Source organism: Neofelis nebulosa, chromosome 3 (assembly GCF_028018385.1).
Source record: "Neofelis nebulosa isolate mNeoNeb1 chromosome 3, mNeoNeb1.pri, whole genome shotgun sequence".
In the NCBI taxonomy this organism is placed as follows: Eukaryota; Metazoa; Chordata; class Mammalia; order Carnivora; family Felidae; genus Neofelis; species Neofelis nebulosa.
In genome coordinates, this window is record NC_080784.1 from 197,933,781 (window position 1) to 197,953,293 (window position 19,513).

At 45.3% G+C, this 19,513-nt stretch overlaps 1 long non-coding RNA gene across 4 annotated transcripts in view; it reads left to right on the forward strand.

Moving 5' to 3' along the window:
* Positions 1-5,269: 5,269 nt before the first annotated feature.
* Positions 5,270-19,513, forward strand: part of LOC131507817 (uncharacterized) — a 90,349-nt gene continuing 76,105 nt past the window's right edge. For 2 of the 4 annotated variants that reach the window (XR_009259727.1, XR_009259730.1), the window contains exon 1: positions 9,280-9,620. This is a non-coding gene — a long non-coding RNA (uncharacterized LOC131507817). Of the gene's footprint in view, positions 5,421-8,518; positions 8,734-9,279; positions 9,621-19,513 lie in introns of those variants that run through there. The other 2 variants (XR_009259729.1, XR_009259728.1) reach the window with 2 other exon arrangements.

The following is a 19,513-nucleotide window of genomic DNA, read 5'->3' on the forward strand; positions in this document are numbered from 1 at the left end:
ACGATAATGATACAGGCAGTTTTATTAATTTCTACATTACTCCATCCCATGTACCCAGATGCAAACAAGTCATAATTCATGTGACTACATGATAACCTCCCAGATTCTGAGTCACTGGGACACATGACAAAAGCACATTTTATGATGATTAAGTGCATTACTTAGCGTGTGTTTGTGATTTCTACCTCTTTGGACATTTTCAAATTAAAGCTGTGTCATCTCTCAGAATAAGTTAAGTGTGGCCCAATCTGGAAATGATGGGATTTTTAGTGGTGAGTTTTATTATGACTAAGTTCATCTACATAAGACGGATGACCCCAAACTTCCTAAATAGAGTGATTTTATGAAGATAAGCCAGTCTTTCTTGTTTTGTTAAACAGAGACTCGGGTCCAGGGCTCATGCACCATAATTGTCTGGCACCACAACTCTCTGTCTGCCACTTCACTGTTCTTAGGATGGCATCTTACTATCCAAGATGGCAACATGAACTCCATTTCCTCATTCCAACCAACAGGAAAAAGAGAAAGGGCTATGTCTTTATCTTGAAGACACATCCAGGAAGCAACACGTATCCATTGGTTAAACCTTGATCACATGGCCACCCTTAGCTTCAAGAAGTGGGGGAAAATTTATCTATTCCAGGCTGCCTTGTACTCAGTAACTATCGGGGTTTCTATTTCTAAGGAAGAAAGGAGGAAAGATAGGGAAGATACGGGAGAGAAGAGCAGTCTACGTCACAGGGACACTGTATCTCCAACTTGTGATTCTACACTGTTTGCAATCTGGAAAACACTGGGGTGATGGGAGCTGGTGACAAGTGACATGCTGGGCATCATGTCAATGGCAGGATCATAAGTCATACATCTGTTTTATGGGCATTGCTGCAATGCTGGGATCCAGCTTGGAAGTAAATACTCTTAAAAATTATGTATTTTGGCATTATATAGGTGCCGTGTGGTGATTGGGGGTGTGTTGGCTAATAGCGAACCAAAACACAACATTTTCTCAGGTGTGACCGTTGATCTTAACAAGACACAATCTAATTAATAATGCTAGTGTCTGGGGCGCCTGGGTGGCTCAGTCGGTGCAGCGTCCAACTTTGGTTCAGGTCATGATCTCACCGTGCATGAGTTCAAGCCCCGTGGTGAGCTCAGTGCTGACAGCCCAGAACCTGCAGCCTGCTTTGGATTCTGTGTCTCCCTCTCTCTCTGCCCGTCTCCCTCTCACCCTCTGTCTCTGTCTCTGTCTCTCTTTCAAAATAAACATTAAAAAAAAGTATCTCATTAAAAAAAATAATTCTTGCGTCTATTCAAAATTATGTGTTTCAGCTTAAAAACTAGAATGCTGTGTGCACACATATTTGAAGGATATAGCATTTGATATAATTTAAAGATCAATAATAAATAGACGTGCATATATAAAGATAGATGTATATTGATTAAATAACGTCGACTACAATTTTTATTGTTATAAATCACTGTATATTGTACTTAACACCTTTTTTTCTATTTAAGAAGAGTCCTTCAATGACAGATCTTATAGTTCTAAGTGATACAGTCCCCCCTGTGTCCTGTCTTAGGTGTGGTTCTCTGGAAGGAGACTCTGAGAATGTGTTTTGCATGCAGGTGGTTTTAGGGGAGGGTGTGGGGTGGCAGAGGGGAACTGAATGGAAGAAGGTGGGCTGTCTGAGCTAATCCCACAGGGGTTGGAGCAGGGCTGGCACTTTAGAGCCGCCCCTCCCCTTCACCAGGCCAGTGATGGGACAGGAGTTGCCTCTCAGGAAACGGTGTGACCTTGGGCAAGCATCTCTCTTCCACCTGAGGCTGTGAGATCTCAGAGCCAACTCTCCTCCAACGTGATGGGGGCATCTGGGGGGGTGGCACACTGCCCCCTCCTCTTCTAGGGGAGACAAATCCCAGTTCTTGTACCTTAAACTAGCCATGTCTTCTCATATTTTACTGTATTTTTGGCCAGTTCTAATTCACCCTACTGATTCCTTTCATTTTCATCAAACGTGCAGATATCACGGTTCAGTATAATAATATTCAAACATCTTTGTAAAGAAATGATGAGGAATCTCAATTAAGAAAATAGGTGACACGCTTATTTGTGACTGGATTTTTAAAAATAATTTAAAAATTTTCATAAAAAGATCTTTTTAGTTTTTTGATGGAAAACACTTTGTTTCTGAAATCCCTGAAGCGTCTTTAAGGAGATGAGTTTCTTCTTTGCTTTTTTCTTTTCTTTTCTTTGCTTTGCTTTGCTTTGCTTTGCTTTGCTTTACTTTGCTTTGTTTATTTTCTTTTAAAAAAATTTTTTTTTCAACGTTTTTTATTTATTTTTGGGACAGAGAGAGACAGAGCATGAACGGGGGAGGGGCAGAGAGAGAGGGAGACACAGAATCGGAAACAGGCTCCAGGTTCCGAGCCATCAGCCCAGAGCCTGACGCGGGGCTCGAACTCACGGACCGCGAGATCGTGACCTGGCTGAAGTCGGACGCCTAACCGACTGCGCCACCCAGGCGCCCCTGCTTTGTTTATTTTCTAATATGAAATGTATTGTCAAATTGGTTTCCATACAACACCCAGTGCTCATCCCAACAGGTGCCCTCCTCAATGCCCATCACCCACTTTCCCCTCTCCCCCACCCCCCATCAACCCTCAGTTTGTTCTCAGTTTTTAAGAGTCTCTTACAGTTTGCCTCCTTCCCTCCCTGTAACTTTTTTTTTCCATCCCCTCCCCCATGGTCTTCTGTTCAGTTTCTCAGGATCCACATAAGAGTGAAAACATATGGTATCTGTCTTTCTCTGTAGGACTTATCTCACTTAGCATCACACTCTAAGGAGATGAGTTTCTGTGACTCTCCGGTCATCAGAAAAAAGCTTTGCGTTTGGAATCGGATGTGCCTGCATCTGAACCCGGACAGTTAGTCACTTGCTGTGTGACTTTGGCAAGTCGCACAACCTCTCTGCGATTCGATTTTCTGAACAAAACAAAGCCCTTCTCCCGAGGTCCCTTTGGACTCCGAACCTCCCCTGACTTACCGGGGAACGCAGCCAGCGTTTCCAGCAAACTAGGAGCTGTTGGAGGCCTGACCCATTTTCTGGCCGCCTGTCAATAGAATTAACTTATCACTGAAGGTTCCTTCCTGAAGCACCGCTCATACCAGGAATGAATGCCCTGGGAGGGCTGGGGAACGTGACTTCATGCCAGTGGCCTCCCTGCGGCCAAGCCTGCCGTAGGAAAGGCTTAATTTTTTGGCTCTACCCGCAGCAGGGAGCCAGGGAACCACCCAAGGGCAGCGCAAGCAGGTGCCAGCAGCGAGAAGCGCAGGCCAAGCCAGCGTCCAGATTACACTGCAAGCACCAGGGTCCCTGTAACCGGATTGCTATTTGCCCGGCGCACACCCACCCTGGCGTCGCTAATGAGTGGCCCCCTGGCTCCCTCCACGTGGGAACATAGGAGACTTTAATGAAGACGGAGGGGTGGCCCACGGGGAAGGTTCTGGAGCCCGTTCAGCTCCTGAGCTCAGGGAGCATGACTCATCCTTCGAGCTGGGGGCCTAAGACTTGTGTCCCTGCCCTCGGGTCCCCGTCACACATACGTTCCCCTTTCTTGCTTCCATTTCTAATTGAGAGAAGATATGCTTTATTTGAAGTGAGAATCCACCCCCGCCCGTGTCCATGAACGTCCTCCACTCCCGCAAATTACCGCAAGGGGACTAATAACTCAAGTAGTGCAGACAGAAGGCAGTTTAGTGATCTCATAGAGGAGTCTACAGGGCAACGCAGGGGGCAAGGGGATGGGGGTGGGGGGCCTGGCTGAGTCGGAACTATCCAAGCTTTCCCCTCCTGTCCTTGCGCAAGAGAGAGCATAGCCTGTGCTCTCTACCTCCTGGGGCTGCCAGTCAGGCACACGACAGAGAGATACAAAGGGGAGCTTAGCCCCTGGCAATCCGGGATCCATCAATCTGTCAACAAAACCTACCGGGGTATTTATGGAACATCTGATATACGAGGGAGGGAAACCCAGTGTGCCTTATGATTAATTATTTTAAAATATTCCCTTAAAACATTCAGAGGGGGAAAAAAAAAAGAATTGGCCCCTTTAAACACTGAAAGGAAATTTCTGGCATGTAAAGCTGGTTGGAAACCTGCTTTGTGTGTACATAAAGAGATACTTAAGCCTTGGTTTTTTAAATTTATTTGTTTTCCCCTAAAGTAGCCTTTTTTTCTGTTCTTTCAGGAATTGACGCTCCAACGAAGGCCTGGGGGAGGTGTGGCCGCTTCACCTGTGCCTGGATCCCTCACCTGGAGTCCTCACTCAGCTTGGGGACCCTGTTTCCACCCAACACCCTGCTGCAGCCATCGTCCTGGTTTTGTACCTGAGAGACCAGAGAGGCTGGCAGGTGGGCATTTCTCGTCATGCAGACCATGGCCACCGAGGCTTCTGTCTTTCGAATGCTAGGATAAAAATGTTCTGCCTTCCTGCCTTCACCCAGGGCTGGCGACGGGCTTCGCAAGGCACAGGGCAAAATGAAAATCCAGGCAGGGTGGTCAGCCTCCGTCCCGCTCCTCTGGCCCGCGGACAGGTGTCACAGTGGACAGGTGACGCCCAAGCGACGGTAAACCCCACGGTGGAACTCACTTAATGCCTGGTCGGGGTGGATGAGGGGCCTTCACTGTGTCGTCCACCGGGCAAAGCCTGGTGCTGCCGGCCTGGGTCAGAGCTGGCCGCCGCCCTGGGACGAGAAGGTGACGGCAAACGTGGCCTCCCTACCAACACGACCAGCTCTCCACCTTGTGCGGCAGGCGAATATGCGTGGGGGATGCACGGGGACAGGCCGGGAGGCACCCGGGACCCCAGCGGGCAGCTCAGGGTCCATCCCAGGGAGGTGAGACCGCTTGTGTGCCAGGGCTCCGTGCCCCCAGCACATGCTCCCCCTTGCGAAACAGAAAATCAAGGATGCCATTGGTAGGGATTTGAAGACCGCAAGCACAGAGCTTGAAACAAAGCGCAGGGTCCTTCTGAACTGCAGAGGTTACAGGCTCACAGGTTGGTCCTGACCCTGCCTCCCCTCTGGAGACCACCCTCACCCGTACCCCCCGGGGTGCTGCGCCGAACGCCTTCCTTCCCGGACCTCATTTCATCTCAGTGCACTGATGGCTTCACCCTCCGACTGCGAGCGCACTTCCCCCATTACCTACATGCCTCTCCACCTTTTCTCCCCACTTTCCTTTTCGTCACCCTGCCTCTTTCCACAGGGAGCCTTCTGGAAAGGAGTCAGCGGTCACTGGGTGTCTCTCCCGCTTCACGTTTCGTTCGCCCCACTCGCTTCCAAGGAGGCAAGTGCTTCTCTTACTCCACTGCGAGTCGCCTTGCAAAGGTCGTTGTCAGACCCCTAATCACCCGACCCAAAGGTCAGATTTTCAGTCTTTTGTCTTCTCCCGTTAAAGACGTGATATTTGATGGTGTCGATGATGCTTCCTCTTGGTACCGACTCCTCCATGCGTTCTCTCTCTGTCCTGGATGTGAGAGGTCTGAAACCAAGGTGTAGGCAGGACAGGGCCATGCCTCCCCACAAAGCCTCTAGGGGAAGGTCACACATTGCCTCTTTTACTTTCGGGTGGCTGCAGGCACTCCCTGTGGCTGTGGCGGCATGACTCCGGTCTCTGCCTCTGTCTCTGCAGGGCCAGCTTCCCCTGCGTATCTGTTTCCTCTCATCGCAGTATTTTATAAGGACACCAGTCATATTGGATTAGGCACCCACCCTACTCCAGTATGACCTCACCTCATCTCAACTAATCATATAGGTAAGGACCCCATTTCTTTTTTTCTTTTTTCTTTTTTTAATGTTTAATTTTGAGAGAGAGAGACAGAGACAGAGACAGAGACAGAGACAGAGTGTGAGCAGGGGAAGGGTAAGGAGAGAGGGAGAGAATCCAAAGCAGCTTCCAGGCTCTGAGCTGTCAGCACAGAGCCCGATGTGGGGCTCGAACTCACGAACCTTGAGATCATGACCTGAGCCAAAGTCGGACGCTTAACTGACCGAGCCACCCAAGTGCCTTTGGGGCCTTATTTCTACGTAAGGTCCCATTCCTAGATGCTGGGGGCTTCCAATTTCAGAATGTCTTTTCTCAAAGGCCACAATTCAAGCCATAACGTAGTATAAAAGTAAAATTATATTGATAAAAAATGCATGCTATTTAATATCTCAGCTTGAGTGTATACATCTATCTAATGGATATGAAAACACTTGCTCTGCCCACCACATGTATGAAAGAGCAAGTCAGACCGTGAAAGAGGACGTTATCACGGACTCAAGCACACTCTGCAAGCATGGGGGCTTATCGTGATTGTAACATGATCCCCTTTCATTTTTTGTGACTGCTGAGTTGTGCACTCTCAGACACACTGTGCTTTCCACTCTTGGTATGGAAGGTACTGACCAGGGGGTTGCAGCCCACACCAGGGCTCTGCTTCTTCCAGAAGGTCTTGGCAACCCCATGTTTCTTAACTCTGACCGTGTTCTCCCAGCCAGTGGGTACTGCTGGGCTGTGAACTAGGGTGGGATTTTATGCCAAATGGAAGGGCACATTGGAGGAATGCTGGGGAAGGTGAGCTTTAGGACTAGGACCTTAGGGGACTGGGGGTTCCCAAGCCACAGCCCATGTCGGCATGCTCCCTGCCACTACTTGCCTCCTGCTCTCACGGCTGGAGCCACTTGACCAGTCAGTTCTGCTCTCGGTCCTTGAAAACAGAAGTGTCGGGCTTTTCGACAGCAAAATTCTAGGTGTTTTAGGAGCCCACATCGAGTGAGGCTTCCTGACCTTGCCAGGAATGAGCCCTGCCTCATGGCTATTGTAATAAGAGCACTCCCAGGCTCTTAGTAGTTGAACTCTTGCACCCAGAGCCCTGTCACTATGTCCCTTTCCATAATTACCTTCTGGTTGGCCTTGCTGTGGAGCCTGAACTCCTCCGTCATTCCCACTTGAGTTAAAGCACTGGACTGTCTTGCTAAGTGGCAGGCCAGAGGAAGACCAGCTTCGCCAGCCACAGAGCCCACAGCTTGCTCAGTTCAGCTCGTGATCAGGCAGAGTCTACGTGGTGCAAAGACATCTGCCCAAAGTTTCCCATGGAGCAGTGCTCGAAATGGCTCTCGGAGGAAAGGCTGTCTGGTAGCCCGTGGACTGGGGCAGGAAAACAGAGCTTCAGATCCTGGCTGTATCACTAACCGATCACCTCAGTCTTTGTCTTGGTTTCCTTATCCATCAGACGTGGATTTTCCCACATGAGCAGAGCTCAGCAAGCAGCGAAAAGGCAGAAAAGAGATCAAGTAGGCAAGGTGCTGGTCGAACATCTAGCAGGTGCTGGCGAGCTTGAACACACAAGTCCGATACACGACAGAGCTTCATGTGAGAAGCATGCAGGAATCCTTTTAAGTAAGAACAAAGTGGAAGGAGACCCGTTGTTCTGTATGTTTCCCGCCATGTCCAATCCCTTTATCCTTCACCTTTTTAGACCATCACACTGCCACTGACCCTGCTCCCTTATGTAAATATGCTCCCTGGTACAATGGGGTTTTGTGTTGGCTTGATACAAGGACGACTTTTCTGTGGCCAGAGCCGCCTGGAAATGGAGCGGAAAGCCTCACAAGATGCTCACTATTGTAAGGGATGTGTAAGCAAGAGCCTGGATAACCACTTGGCAGAAATGTCCGTTTTTAATTATTTATTCGACAAATATTTACGGGACACTCATTATATACCAGGCACTGTATTAAGCGCTGCAGAAACAAAACTAAATAAAAGTTGGGGGCCTAAAACTTCGACTGGAATTTCAGGCGGGATCTATAGCTACCTATTTGGCGCACATCATGCTATTTGTCAGTGCTGTGCCTTTTTTTAAATGCCTTTTCGCACCTTCCTCTGTTTACAGCTTCCCGCAGGTATCCCTCCATTTAGAAAGTCTTATCTATACGGCATTGGTTTGGGTTCAGTGCCTTTGTGTGTTCCCAGGGTAGCCAGATCTTTCGCTGTATGCTGTAATCCTTGATATGCTGTGGATTCTTTGAGGCCTACTGGGGTAATATTTTATTAATCTTAGTAACTCCGCCGTTAGCCCAGCACTTGGTATCAGGTAAATGTAAAAGTTGCACTTGTTGACTGAATGTGAAATGAGAATATACTTGCACAGACAATGGCCAGATTAGGGAGGTTATTTTTTTCCTTTAGGTAATTTTTTGAAAGTATAATATCGATGCATATTTCTTAGAGAAGATCTGAACAATTCAGAACAAAGAGAGGATTAAGAAAATAGAAATACACTTGCTGTCTTACCACCCAAATACATTGGTAAAATCCCCTCTGACTTTATATTTTATAGTTTCTTATGTATACACTTTAAAGACTATTGTATATTAGTTAACATATTGCTGTGTGCGGTAACAGAGAAACTTCCAAATATTAACAGGTTGACACAATAAAATTTTATTTCTCCCTCAGGCGAAGTTCAAGTGGACATTTCCAATTGGGGGAATCTCTTCTCCCAGTGATGATTCAGAGGCCCAGGCTCCTGCCGTCTTGTGGCTCTTCCATCTTTGACCCAGGGCTTCCAAAAATGTTGACTTGGGGGAACAGGACTGGAGGATCTTCAAGGAAAGGTTTTCTAGGAAGACCTAGAAATAGCCACACCGGTTTCTCTTGTAGTTATTTACCTAAAACTTCACTGGAGGTTAGTATTATGCTAAGCAATCAGGGAGTAATGTGGCTACAACTAACCCCAAGAAAGGCTGAACAATGTAGTATGGTTGAGAGCCCGGAAGGACAAGGATTTGACAACGTAGTAGTCGACTGACTGGCTAGCCTGCAAGACCATTCCACCCATGCTCGAGATTCCCAAGAGGAGGGGACTGGCCCCGCCTGTTTGTGAATAACAACACTGACTTTTGGAACCAGGGAAATGTTTCGTTGGCCTGACGATTTCTCTTTTCCCTAATATCGCATCGAGGGTCATGGGTTCTTGAGGTGTGACAATAACTGGGAAAATTCAGAATTCAGCTAATACCTATTTGCTGGGTTCTGAGCAGACATAAGGCTTGTAGAGGCCCAGAACGTGTTTATCAACCTACGGGGCAAAGTTTCATTTCTCCTGTAAAATGGCCACTCGATATGATATATGCATATTAAGTACCCTGCTGTGACTAAGAGCTATCTAAAAAAGAAAAAATATAGCCACCTCCCGAAGCATGTATAAATTGCTTTTTTAGCCCCTATAAAATTTTAGCTAGCACCAAACATAGAACTTCATTCATCATCCTGCAAGTTAGGGCTGCCAAGGGAAGCCGGCTCTTCCTGAGCCGAAAGTGGCAATACGCCAGGATTGGCAGGAATCAAATGAATCATTTCCTGCTTTTAGTTTTAGATAAATAATCAAAAAAGATTGTCTAGATTGTGATCCAAAAGCCATTTTTCATAGCTCTGAGGATCCAGAATCCTTCACTTCATGTGGAAGCCCGCTTTTCTCATTATTTTATTGCACAGTGTTGAAGAGAAGGCAGACAAACCCACCAAGGCCCAAGCAGAGTTTTTAATGCAGCGAAGACTTACGACCTCAGCGTGGTGAGTACATTCAGCACACCTTTTTATTTCTGTATTTTGATGCTTTGCTATCTGAGGCCGTGCTGATCCTGGAGGGATTGCCCCCCTCAGGGTTAACTGATTCTTAGAGACAGTAAACATCTCAGCTGGGAGTGTGCTTTCATACATACACATACTGACCGATCCAGAGCTCATACTTCTTACTACCTCCTCTGTCCGGCTCTCACACTCTGGGTCACTGACCCCCTACCCTATCCCCCCAGGGCCAGGGATCAGACAACAGGGGCAGCCCCTGTGCTCCAGAGCCCCCTCAAGTGATTCAAATTAGCCAATCCCCAGCCCACTGTCTCTCCCTTACCTGGTCTTACCTGTGGAAACCACACCAAAGGCTCTTTACCATTTTTTCCTGTTCCCTCTGCCTCCTGAACCACCCTGGTGTTTACCTGTGTGACTCCCGCCATGCCCCCACTTCCCCACTCCAAGCCATGGCCTGCCCCTTCCTTTTTGGATCTGTTGCCCTGACAAATTATCTTTTCAATGGCAGCTGTCTCCATATCTGTTGGCCTGGCCATATCTGAATAATAATGAAAGCTCCATTTTAATTTTTTAAATGAATTTACTTATTTGAGAGAGAGAGAGAGAGAGAGAGGCAGGGAGGGGCAGAGAGAAAGGGAGAGAGAAAGAGAGAATCCAAGCAGGCTCTACACTGTCAGTGGAGAGCCTGATGCAGGGCTCAAATGCATGAACCAGGAGACCATGACCTGAGTTGAAATCAAGAGTTGGCTGCTTAACCTATTGAGCCACCCAGGCACCTGGAAACCTACATTTTAAAGCAGTGAAATGAATGAGAAAGAGAAAGGAAATAAGAGTCAAAGGCTGGGGTTCCAGTCCTGATTCTATCCACTTCTCTCCTGGGAGATCTTGGCCAAGTCTTCTAGTTTCTCTGGGCCTCAGTTTTCTTGTCCTTAAAATGAGGTGGCTGGATATCTCCAGATGCATCCTGGAATTTCTTCAGATGTTCGAAATCTAGGAGTTTATTTCTTTAGCCTGTGATAGGCTATTTTTTATATAGCTTCCAGATAATGTGATTTTTTCACCAAGCATTTGCAGAGTACCTGCTGTTTCCTGAGCACCGAACTAGGCACTAGAAGTTCAAAGGTGGGTAAGAAAATTTTCTTGGTTTCAAATGCATCGTGTTACTTCCATATGTATGGTGATGCCTGTAGAGGCCCAGGAAACATCCTGCTGTCTCACCTGAGAGGGTCCGCTATGCCCCAAAGAGACTGGAATGTGTGAAAAGATGAAACATGTTCTGAGAAAATACAGAATTAACTTTGGGTGTATGGACTAGATATGATGATGAAATCCTTCCACCACAACGAGGTCCCTTTTCCATTGCCTGTGTGCATATATTCATAAATTGCATAGCCCAACAGGAGGGAAGAGAGTCATTTGGCCCCAGAGGTTTCCATATTTTTAAGCTTCTCTCTGATCTTGGAAATTTCTTAATTATTTATTCTCTGTGACTGGACCCATTCATTGTTCAAGCACTGTGGGTTCCTCGGGGAGATGCTTCTCATCCCCTAGTACCGTCCTTTATCCTAACATATCCACAAGGTGTCGTATACTCTGCTAATGCTGTAGGGGAGGAGATTTTTTGGGACTTCTGGTTTCTGTTTTTGTTGTTGTTTGTTTGCTTATTTGTTTGTTTTTGGCAAGAAGAGTACAGATTCCCCTCCGGATTCCACTATCCAGAGTTTTCATCCATTACATTCACCCCCTCCTAATTCTCTATTTTCTTTATCTTCTGTGCCTCCCCACTGGCATTAGCCACAGTTAAAACTTTCTGTTTCTGTCTCTCTGGGATTTTGCTGTTCCCCCTTTTCAAGTATGCTAGAAGTAGGGATAATATTTTCAAAAAATATTAAAACAAGATATTTTTCCTTCCCCATAAACTATGTTGCCTAGCAATTCCTTCTGTGTAATGAATCAATGCCATTCATTGCTTTGGGGAGATTGGGCTACCAACTAGAACAAAGAATTCATTGCTCGATCTTGAGTTTCATACTAGAGTTTTTAAAGCACATAGATAGGAGTCTTGTCAGCCTATGTTTCATGGAGAGAGAAGAGGTTTTTTTTTTTTTCCTTTAAATTTTCCCACATTTCCATTTACTTACTGAAAAAAAAAAAAAAAACACAAGTCTGAGTATCTGAACTTTATTTGCCCTTAGCCATTGTGCAGAGAAGACAAGGAGGAATATGTAGGTAAGTTTGTTTCAAACAGGAAGGGGAAGCTTCTGCTAATGTGCCGGGAGAGCCGGGCGGCTAGAAGGAAGATGCTGCTGGCTTGTCGAGTGTCACCTGGCGTCTTCACGGTCTGGATTGCCACTCATGTTGGGTAACATGCTGGACATTTCACTGATAGGTTGAGAGAAGCTGAAAGGGGAGAGGGCTAGCTTCTGAAGTTCCAAAGGGAGAAGTTTTAGTGTCCAACATACAGAAAAGGTGATCATAGTCAAGCAGCAGCAGGGTTTGGCAGAAGCCAGGCAGGGAATTTTCAATGGCACCTTCAGTTCTCCTCAAAGACTGCAGGTGACATGGAAGGAATCTACATTTTCCAAGGTGACCCTGCATGGAACAAAGGAGGTAGCAAGAAATGAGATACTTTACAAGTTCATGGAGACCTGCGCCTGGCACTCTGTTAAAGAGGCTCCAGGATGGACAAGCCCAAAGAACCCAGCCAGAGGGACAAGGCAGTGAGTGGTGACAGAGGGTCCACCATACCAGCAAGAGCACAGAGAGAGAGCCCCCCAGCAGGGGAAGATGGCTGAGCTTCCAGGGGCACTCACCTTAGAGGAGCAGCCGATATTTCCTCTGCAGAAGCACTGAGGGCAGAGGCCAGGGGTTAGAATTAAAATGACCTCAAACCAGGAAGTATGAACTTCCCTTAAACCAGAGGTTAGCGGGAGCCAGTAGGGAGGGATGATGCACAGCTCAGATACTCCTCTCTTGATTTCATACTTTTGTAGAGTTTCTTCTGGCATCCAGCTAGATGGAGAGGCGGGAAACCAAAGAACTGGGGAGGAGAAGCATGAAAATCTGAGCATTTACCCCGAAACATTCAAGTTTACCTACCTGGCACTTGTCTTATGTTCATTAGTTGGCTATCTCGTTGCACAATTGCTTTAAAATAATCTTGTATTTAGCAAAAGGGTTTGAAAAAGTGCATGAACGTATGCATCTATATATACAGTTATACTGAGACCATATGGTTTCAGATTGTCATTCTACAGGCATGAAGGCCATAAGCACGACTTTTCTGAGTTACAGGGCTGGTTCACCGTGAAGCAGGACTATATCCATATCCTGAGGAAGTCAGGAGGGCCTGGGAATCTCCATGACATTGGCCCCTCTGAAATACTGTACATGTTCATTTTGGTTATGGTAGGCCTGCTATCATTCTTAAAAGATTTTATGAATTCTTAGAATGTTTTTTTTCTTAGAATGTTTTATTTTGTTAAAAAATTTAAAATGTTTTTATTTATTTTTGAGAGAGAGACAGAGCACAGCTGGCGAGGCGCAGAAGGGAGGCACAGAATCCGAAGCAGGCTCCAGGCTCTGAGCTGTCAGCACAGATCCCCATGCAGGGCTTGAACCCACAAACCGTGAGATCATGACCTGAGCTGAAGTTGGAAGCTCAACAACTGAGCTACCCAGGTGCCCCGATCTTAGAATGTTTTACAGTGTCTCCCCACCTTCAGTCCTTTAGTCACAGCTAAAATGAAAATAGTTTCTTATCACAGTGCTTTTCAAAGTGTGGTCACCAGACCAATGGCACTGGCATCGCCTGGGAAAATGTCAGAAATTCAAGTTCTCAGGTCCCATCCCAGGCCTACTGAATCAGAAACTTTGGAGGTAGGTTGAGAAGTCTGTGTTTTAGCAAGGCTTCCAGGTAATTCTGATGCATAACGAAGTTTGAAAAGCTACGGTATTATCATATTATAATCAGCCACATATCCAGAGATTTACCTATTACTTCTTATTGAGGCTCAGATATAAAATCCATGTACATACTTTTAAAATAGAGATATGGCTGCTTTAAATTCAGTAGATAAAAGAGCATTTCTGCCCCTGTCCTTTTCCTCAAAACTCACCAGAAAACATAAAAAAAAAGGTAAAACGGGGAAGAAAAAAGCAGCCTAAGTGGAAGCAGATAGGAAACATGGATGGGATCGAAGAAGTCACTGAGCTAAGGCGCGTTTGCTCTAAGCAAGACACAATTTCTCTAGAGGAAGCTGTCAGAGTCTTGGACAATCCGGCCCGTGATGTCATTAGCGCGGTGAGCCGCAGAGCTGTGGGTGGAGAATGTCGCTGATTGATACTAACATAGCAGGTAACAGGACAGACAAAAGCTGAAGAGCTCACAATCTAGCTGGAAGTATTGAATCAATACTATAGAATATTAGGCAATGAGTTCTGCAGTAGAGGAGAATGAGGCTGGGAAGGGAGATAGAGTATTAGGGGTGAGGGGTTACTAAAATTATGCATGGCATGGTCAGTGATATTGTCTTTGTTCATTCAGGGTGTTCTAAACAACAGAAGCTTATTTCTCGCTCTTCTAGAGGCCGTGGGTCTGAGGTCAAGGTACTGGCATGGTTGGGTGAGGGTCCTCTTCCTACTCACAGACTTCTTGTGGCATCACGTGGCAGAAGGGACTGAGAAACTCCGTGGGGTCAGTTTTAGGAGTGCCAATTCCATTTATGAGGACTCCACCCTTATGACCTAAGCACTTCCCAAATCCCACCTCCTAATGCCATCACAATGGGGATTGAAATGTCAACATATGAATTTGTGGCGTAGGAGGGGACATACACATTCAAATAATAGCAGATGTCCTCATTACAGGGGTATTATTTGAATAAAGATGGGGAGAAGATGAGGGAATGAGCCATATCAGCAATGAGTGAATAGTTAATGCAAATGGCCTGTGGTGTAAGTGTACTTGGTGTGTTTGAGATGCTTCAAGGAGGCCAGGAGGGCCAGGTGGCATGAGTGGGGAAGGCAGAGTTGGAATAAGTCATAGAAATGTTAGAGGCAAGGTCCTGTAGGCTTCGCAGTTCACTGTAAGGACATTGGCATGTACTGGGTGAGGGGGGTCCCCCGGAGGGTTCAGAGTGGAGGACATGATGTATCTACTGTGCTGAGCAGAGACCATGACAACAATACAGGTGAGAGATAATGGTGTCAGCAAAGGAGGCAATGGGAAGGGGTTGGACTCTGGATATTCAGTCTCATCTTGAATATGACTATTGAGCTTACCACTTTTTGCCATAAAAGCTCTTGGTGAAGAATTCCATTTTTTACGTGACTCCTTTTTTAAAACTTTGAATTCCAGTGTAGTAGCTAACATACAGCATTATATGAACATACAGTGTTTTAGGCGTATAATATAGTGACTCAACAATTCCATATATTACTCAATGTTCATCAAGATAAGTGTGCTCTTAATTCCCTTTACTCCTTCTTTTTGATCTTTTTTTTTTTTTTTACTTGAAAACAAACTAAATAAACATGTTTTAAGTAGTGATACTGCTACATCACATCTCAGGCAAAGGCATGCTCAGTGATGTACTCAACCCAATAATCTCTCATCAGAGAAGATCATATGGAAAAGTTAGAACTATAGTTCATGGCCACAGACACCCAAACCATGTTGTGAATGGGATGGAGAGCTCATACATAAAAGGCTGTGTGCATGTTCTATTTACAGGTGTTTCTAAGACATTTATTCTTTATTCTGCCTTAAAAGTGGTCCTCTATTCTGTAAGTTTATTTTTAAGCTGAAGTGTAAGTTCAAGGGAAAGTTGAAAAATTAATGAATAAAATAATGCTTCTAAGAGTGCACTTCCTAAAGAATGATCCCCAGCACCTCATCCGCCTTCCCCATAAACTATCAAGACTTCATTTCCCCTTTCGAAGAGTTCAATAAGCTATCCTTGTTTTACACTTCATCTACAACTATATTTGTTTACTTTCAAATTACTCTGTATTGCTTATATAAACATTTTAATTTAATTTTTATGTATTTTTTTCAGTTTTTTCACCGAGGTATTTTTTGATCTGTAAAAATTGCTTGGGTATCTTGGGTTAGGATGCAATGCATCATAATTTTCCCATTAAAATGAATGGCCATTTAAAAATTAGTATCAGGATTTTCAAGTATATATGAAGGTCATTAAAAAATGCAGAGGTATATTGTGAAGATAAAGTCTGTAGAACTGGTCCTGGTGTGTGAAAGAAAGAGAGGAGCCAGGGATGAATTCAAGGCTTGCAAACTGGAAGAATGGAGTTGACAGTCGGTGAGAAGAAAAAAGCTGGGAAAAGAAGTGGGGAGTGGAGAGGGAGAGGTAACATCAGGGCCTCAGTTATGGAAATGCTAATTCTTGGAGATGATGGATGGATGGATGGATGGATGGATGGATGGACGGATGGATGGATGGAGGGATAGATAAATAGGAGATAGAGGTACATGTTGAGTGGGCAGTTGGATCGGTCATCTAGAGTTGGAGAAGTGGTCTAAACTAGAGATATAAATTTTGGTGTCATCAAATATAGATTAAAGCTATGAGTCTGGATGTAGGTAGAGAAGAGAAAAACAACTTTGAATGAGGTCTAGTGCTTTCCAAAATGAAGAAGTTGAGGAGATGAGCAGGCAGCAGTGGTGAAGGAGGAGGAATCACACATGTGTAGAGTCCTGGAAGACAGGCCAGGAAGATGTTTCTGGAAGATGAGCAAGTGAGATTAGCACTGAGATTTAAACATCAGATATAAAGGCACTGATATCACCTTAATAAGATAGCTTTGGAGAAGGCATAGGGGTGAAAGTGGATTGAAGACAATGAAGACAGACTCAAAAGGCTACAGATGGTATGATTTGATTTATATGACAGATCTAAAGGGACACGTCACTGGTTGCCACCCTAGGCATGGGGTACATGGGACCTTAAAAGAGAACGAGGTAATCTTTGGGGGCAACAGAGCTGTTTTATATCTTAATGTGGTAGCAGTTACACAAATGTGTCCGTATGTTAAAACTCAGAGAAAGGTACTTCAAAAAGAGTGAATTTTACTGTATATGAATTATAAGTAAGAGATACTGGGAGTGGTCACAAAAAGGACAAGCTAATAGGGGTAGTGGAACTAGAAAGAGTGAGGGTAGACACCTCTTTTCAGGGGTTTAGCTCTAAAGGTGAGCAGAGAAATGGGGTCAAAGCTTGAAAAGAAAGTAAATTCAAGAGGATTTTGTTTTAATTAGATAAAGGAAGGCTGTGGAGGAATTTGAAAGCTGATGGGTATCATCCAATCAAGATGGGAACTTGATGGAGTGGGAGAGAGAAAGAAGAGTTGCTAATGATGTACTTGAGCTCTAGAACATGAGGTCTGAGATTCAGGAGGAGAGGCTGGCCTGACACAGTCCGTCCGTGACGGCAAATGATGGTTTGGGTGGACAAGAGAGTATATGTATGAATATTCTTCTGACTGCTTTTATTTTATCCATGAAATAGCAAGCTAAAGAGGGAGGGAGGAAGTTGTTAGGGTTTGGAGGAGAAAGGAGAAGATAGGACAAAGTTGTCTTGGAGGGTGGGAGAGTGGACTGTAATGCCCAGGGAATTGGGCTAGGCATTAATATGTTCCGGGAACATGGTTCTGTGATTGTTTCTAGCCACGGAGGAAGGGGAGAGCTGCATATATTCGTCAACATGTAGTGAGATGGGCAAGAAGTTGAGGACAATTTGACGGGGTGACTGTAGTGACTGTCATCTCCAGCTCTAAGTGCACTAGTTCCCAGCTAGCAGCCAGATTTCATTCTCCAAAATTCAAATGCTTGAACCCCCAGTCTCCCAGTGAGACAGTGTATGGAGGTGAGGGCTTCGGGAGGTAATTAGTTTAGATGAGGTCCCTTGTGATGGGATTGGTGTCTTTATAAGAAGAGACACCAGAGAGCTTCTGCTCTTGCCCCTAGAGGCCATGTGCAGACACAGTGAGAAGGGGCCGTCTGCAAGCCAGGAAGGAAGCTCACCAGAAACCAAATCTGCTGCACCTTGATCTTGGGCTCCCAGCCTCCCAAATTGTGGGAAAATACATTTTTCTATTGTGTAAGGCACCCCATCTATGACATTTTGTTATGGCAGTCCAAGCTGACTAAGATATCTCCCTTCTACTTACCAAACATGCCAAGTATACCCCTTCTTATGACATCTGTATTTCCTTGTCCCGATTTAGAGAATGCTTTCTAATCCAGTTACTGGCATCTCCTTCATGTGTGTGTGCAAATGTCAGGTTTTCAGTTGGGTTTCTCCTAGTTACCCATTGAAAATAGCAGTCTCCGTCCTACCCAATACCCCTGCATTTGCTATCTTCCTTCCCTGTTTTATTTTTCTTGCAGGATGTCAACTTTCTCACATTCTGCATACCTCAGTTATTTTTTATTACAGATCTCTTTCCATTGGATTTTAAGCTTCACGAAGGCAGGGGTTTTTGTCTTCTGAGCTCGCTGCCGCATCTATAATGCCTCTAGCAGTGCTTGGCGTATAACAGGCACTCGGTAAATATTTTTTGAGCCAGTTAATTAAGTCAGGACATTTTTACTATTTGACATTATGTCTGAATTAGGAATCAACATTCAAATATTCCACCCGGTTGTCGATGCCTCTGCTGAATCTTGCTTTCTCCTTTTGGGTCCTGGAGCGTTGTTCCTTGCCTCTGCGGCTAAAGTCTCATAGGTATGATTTGGGGACCAGCCCACCTAACTTCCTCAGGCTGTATATTGAGACGGTATAATATGTGGTTCCTGTGTAGAGCTCTTCTGAGAGAGAGTATCCAGGGTTCAGTTGATTCCAATTCCATCTGTGGTTCTTTCGCGCAACTCCAAACCTGAGGTTGACTTTGGAACATCGTCTTTCTTCGGTTCCCACAATATTTGCTCTAGACTAATGAAAAAATGAATGATCATAAATATAATTACTCTGAAGGCCTGAGGATATTTTTGGTACACTTGGAAGGAAGATGGGTTTGAAAGAAAAGCAATTGACGGCTGAGGACTTCAGGTAATTTTCTCTGTTGGAACTTATGGGTACCAAAAATAAATAGCATTTCTCACCCCCTTTTATGTTCTGCACAAATGGAGAAATAAAAAAAAAAATAAGGAATTTGACATAGATAGGCCAAAATATCACTTTAGTTACTGGTAAGAGTTGGGATTGCTTAGGGCAAGGGCCGAAGAGTTCTGAGCCAAGGAAAAGCTAGACATTACCGTACTACCAGTGCAGTGGACAGAACTGGTCTCCACCTGGCCAGTAGGGTGGGACTCCTTGGTGACAGCAGAGGCCACTGGCTCCCGACAGTCACTCTGCTCCAAAGAAGAAAATAATGCTCTAAAGAGTCTTCTCGGTAAGCTCTATGGCATTATTTTTGTGGGGAGGGAGCATTTCACAAACATATCTGTCCATGGCATTGTTTTGTCGTGTAGTCTGGTGGAACTTATGAAGCAAGGAAGTCACTTTGAGAAATGCTGGTATGGGTAATTGAGGTGTCCATCATCTCAAACATTCCATGAGATCGCACAAATACAAGCTGTCTTTGTGAAGTTCTGTAGATTCCTCCCATTGGCAGACGTTATCGAACCCCTATGATATGCCAGGCACCGTGCTAGTCTTTGGGCAGGTAAGGACAGGAGAGAGAAAGACACACAGACAACGAAGACAAGCCCTGGCTTTCAAAGAACCTAGAACCAAGTGGGATGGAGACACAGATTCTCAAGCCCTTCTGTAACACAGTTAGCTAAGATATTCCAGTGTGATGTGATGAACGCCTCTTTTCTTTAGGTCATAGTCTTGATGACTTGAACGAGGAAG